The following is a 4803-nucleotide window of genomic DNA, read 5'->3' as shown; positions in this document are numbered from 1 at the left end:
AAATCAGATGGAAAGGCAAGAGCTCTTGGCTGTGACCCTAGAGACAGGGTTGGCTTCCCTTGTGGTCAGAGGGTAAAGCATCTGCCTACAATGCTGGAGACCTGGGTTCAATCCCTGGGTCGGGAAGATCTCCTGGAGAAGGAAATGGCAACCACTCCAGTACTCTTGCCTGGAAAATCCTACGGATGGAGGAGCCTGGTGGGCTACAGTCCATGGGGTCGCAAAGAGTGGGACATGACTGAGCGCCTTCCCTTTCAGTTAACATTTATTGAGTGATTTTTTTTCATTAGCTCTGTGCTAAGATGTGCTTATTCATATCTCATTTCAGGATCACACCAATCTATTTGAGGTAGGTATTATTACACTAGTTTTACGAGTGAGGAAACTGATATTTAAGAGATTAAAAATTTGTTAAATGTGGACTTGTGGGCACGGTGGGGGAAGGAGGACGGGACAAATTAAAAGAGTAGCATGGACATATCCACTACCATATGTCACAGAGACGGCTAGTGGGGAGCTGCTGTCAGCACAGGGGCCCACCTGGATGCTCTGTGAGGACCTCGGGGGGTTGGGAGGCTCAGGAGGGAGGGGATATGTGTGTACATGTAGCTGATTCATGTTGTCGTACAGCAGAAACTAACACAACGTCGTAAAGCAGTTATACTCCAATTTAAAAAAAATTGTGGATGGAATGGTAAGATATCTGGGGTTTGATTCAAAATAATCTATCAGGAAAGGGCTATCAGAGGATAAAGATGAAACAAGATATTGCTAACCAAGGGGTACCCAGAGGTTAATTATATTAATCTCTTTATCAGTGTATGTGTTTGGAACTTTCCATTATAGATAAATTTTTTGTGAAGGAAAAAATAAACACCGCTTGGAAAAAAATTAAACACTTGTTACATGTCTGTACGAATAAAATGGCAGAGCCAGAACTGGAACCCGCCTCTCCTAGTTAGGAGTTCGGTTTTAGGCACTGTATTTTAGCACAAGCCTCCATCTGTGTGCGGTTTCCTGCTAATGAAGGGTCTCTTGACGTGGAAGGCTGCCCACCAACACAGCACGAGGTCTCCTTGGACCAGGGTCAGGGAAGCTCAAGGAGAACAAGGCGAGGGACTGTGTGTGAGACTCTGGCGACCGGTGGTTGGCCCCGTTCCCCACCATCCCTAGAGAACAATCAGCGCTCAGGAATGTTGAGCTCTGATGATTGCTGGGTTTTTACCTTTGGATCCAGGAGTCAGTGACAAAGCAGCACGTGGGGGCCGAGTGCGGCTACCCCTCCCCATCAACGTAATGACGCATCAAGGCCACTGGAAGACCTGATACTCGAGGAAGGGATTCCAGAAGCAGATGCTACTGTTTGCCTGAGGCCAAAGTATAAAAGAACGGACTGAACCAGAGGCCAGAGGTAGAGCTGATGAAACAGACAGAGCATTGGGGAATGCAGATGGACTGAAATGTGTAAAAGATGTTATTGGAGCAAAGCGATCAATAATCCTTCTCCTTTGGCTTCAGGACACTTCTGCCTGATGTAACTCAGTAAGTTTAGCTCCCTTCCTCCCACCTCACTAATCCAACAAATGACAGTTATAAATTTAAACACTTCCCACATTCTATCTGTCTAAGGGGCAGAGTAAATCTATCCATCTCCAGTTAATGTAAATCAAGTCCTTAGAACAGTGCCTGGTACTCAGTAAGCCCTAACAAATGTTTGTGATTCTATTTTATATCACATGTTGTGTGTCAGTCACGCAGTCGTGTCTAACTCTTGTACCCACGGACTGTAGCCCGCCAGGCTCTTCTGTCCATGATGTTTCCCAGGCAAGAATACTGGAGTGAGGTGCCATTTCCTCCTCTGGGGGATCTTCCCAATCCCGGGATCAAACCTGGGTCTCTTGCACCTCTTGTATTGGCAGGCAGATTCCTTACCACTGTACCACACAGGAACCCCAGTTACATATTATATTACTATTACTGAACACTTATTATAAAACAAACACTCTGCTAAACTCCATGAATAAACAGTGAAGAAAATTCATCCATTAAACAAATATTTACTGAGCCTATGTCCCAGACACTGTTCCAGGGACTCAGGATAGGTAAATACACAGAACAAATACAACTCTCTGCCTGCCTTTGAGTAGCTTACCTTCTGGTAGGGAAGGTTTCATTAAGATAAGAAACACCAAACTCATCTAATTTCCTCTTTGATAGGATGAACAGATCAATATTATAGTGAAGAATTGTCAGCTCTTCTTGGTTTTTTTTTTTTAATTAGCGTCCTAGATCTTTCTTTAATAAAAGAATGTGTATTTATTATTAGCCTAGGATTTTGTGAAAGCGTTAGCGACTCAGTCGTGTCCAACTCTTTGTGACTCTGGCCAGCCAGGTTCCTCCATCCATGGAATTCTCCAGGCAAGAATATTGGAGTGGGTAGCCATCCCCTTCTCCAGGGGATCTTCCTAACCCAGGAATTGAACCTGGGTCTCCTGCATTGCAGGCAGATTCTTCACCATCTGAGCCACCAGGGAAGTCAATAGGACTTTGTATATACACTGTAATTGTAAATATGATAATCCTATACACCATATATAAATATGAAAGTCCTGTACACCATAGGACTTTGTAAATACATCGCAATTGTAAATATGAAAATCAGTTCCAACACATTTATTAAATTAACGTCTTTAAAGAAAGGGACTTACTAGTCATAATAAGAACAAACTATAGAGAAAGGTGCCTAGGGTCCGTAGGATGGAAGCCTAGTGTTCAGAGCACAAGTTGGCCCCAATCACTCTTCTGTGGGGAAATTAGACCCGGCTGCAAGACTATCTGGGTCACAGTTAGTCTTCTTGGTTTTGACTGTCCATTCAGTGAATAATTGTGGGGGGATTTAAAATTTTTAGAAAATACAAAGCTAGGAATAGTACTTCCTTATTTTTAACAACATGATAGAGATATGTTTAACAGACAAAAACTGCATACAGTTAAAGTGTACTGGTGATGGACAGGGAGGCCTGGCGTGTTGCAATTCATGGGGTCGCAAAGAGTCGGACACGACTGAGCGACTGAACTGAACTGGAAGTGTACAACTTGATGTTTATACGCATATATATGCATACACTATAAAAAGATCAACACAATCCAGTTAAATAACTTACCTATCATCTCTACATAGTTACCCGTGTGTGTTTGTGTGTCTGTGTGACTGTTTAGTGTGAGAAGATTTAATTTAAGATCTATCCTCTCAGTAAACTCTGGGAGGTGGTGATGGACAGGGACGCCTTCCATGCTGCAGTCCACGGGGTAGCAAAGAGTCGGACACGACTGAGCGACTGAACTGAACTGATCCCCTTGGAAAGCTTCAAGTATGCAGTAACGTTACCTATGGTCACCGTGCTGTTCATCAGACCTCCACAACTTATCCTGTACGAGTGAAACCTTGTACCCTGTGACCTGCATCTCGCTCTTCCCTCCACCCAACCCCAGCCCATGGCCACAACCGGTCTACTCTTTACTTGTATGAATTTGACTTTCTAAGATACACATGTAAGTGGGATCAGGTGGACTTTGACTGTCTGTGTTGGCTTATTTCATTTTGCAAAGTGTCCTCCTTGTTTGTCTACATTGTTACAAACGACGAGATTTTCCCTTCGTTTTTCAGGCTGAATAGTATTCCATTATCTATCTTAAATTTTCTTTATGCATTCATCTGTCAATGGACATTTAGGTTGTTTCCATATCTTGACTATTGTGAATAATGCTGGAGTGAACATGGAATCACATCTCTGCAAGGGACTGACTTCATTTCCTTTGGAGATATAGCCAGAAGTGGAATTGCTGGGTCATGCAGTAGTTCTGTTTTTATTTTTGCAGGAACCTCCATACTGCTTTCCACAGAGGCTGAACTCATTTACATTTTCACCAGTAGTGTGCAGAGGTTCCCTTTTCTCTGCCTCCTCACCAACACCTGTTAATAATAACCATCCTAAAAGGTGAAAGGCGAGATGTCATTGTGGTTTTGATTTCCATTTCCTTGACGGTTAGTGATGTTGAGAATCTATTCATGTAAAACAGTTTTTAATATGATGAATGATGAACACAATCATTGTTCAATCTGGTTGCAATGGTTGCAAAATGCCTGGACAATCAAATTCCATAAAATAATAAAATACATCAACTTTAATTCTACCATTAAGTCTTCCCCAGGACACTTCTGCCTTTTTACATCCATTTATATTTCTTCATTTTGATGCTATTATCAGTGCTAGCCTGTATTTCTTAATGCAGAGTGTTTATGGGCTTACTTCATGTCTCAAAAATGATAATTTGGTCTGGCCTGATGACATCCAAATTTCCCCTTCAGTTCAGTTCAGTTCAGTCACTCAGTCATGTCCGACTCTTTGCAACCCCATGAACTGCAGCACACCAGGCCTCCCTGTCCATCACCAACTCCCGGAGTTCACTCAAACTCATGTCCATCAAGTCGGTGATGCCATCCAGCCATCTCATTCTCTGTTGTCCCCTTCTCCTCCTGCCCCCAATCCCTCCCAGCATCAGAGTCTTTTCCAATGAGTCAACTCTTCGCATCAGGTGGCCAAAGTATTGGCGTTTCAGCTTCAGCATCAGTCCTTCCAAAGAACACCCAGGACTGATCTCCTTTAGAATGGACTGGTTGGATCTCCTTGCAGTCCAAAGGACTCTCAAGAGTCTTCTCCAACACCACAGTTCAAAAGCATCAATTCTTCGGCACTCAGCTTTTTTCACAGTCCAACTCTCACATCCATACATGACCACTGG

The sequence above is a fragment of the Bison bison genome, unplaced genomic scaffold (genome assembly GCF_000754665.1).
Source record: "Bison bison bison isolate TAMUID 2011002044 unplaced genomic scaffold, Bison_UMD1.0 scf7180017864185, whole genome shotgun sequence".
NCBI classification, from domain to species: domain Eukaryota; kingdom Metazoa; phylum Chordata; class Mammalia; order Artiodactyla; family Bovidae; genus Bison; species Bison bison.
The sequence above is the reverse complement of the archived record's forward strand: the minus strand, read 5'-3'. Positions refer to the sequence as shown.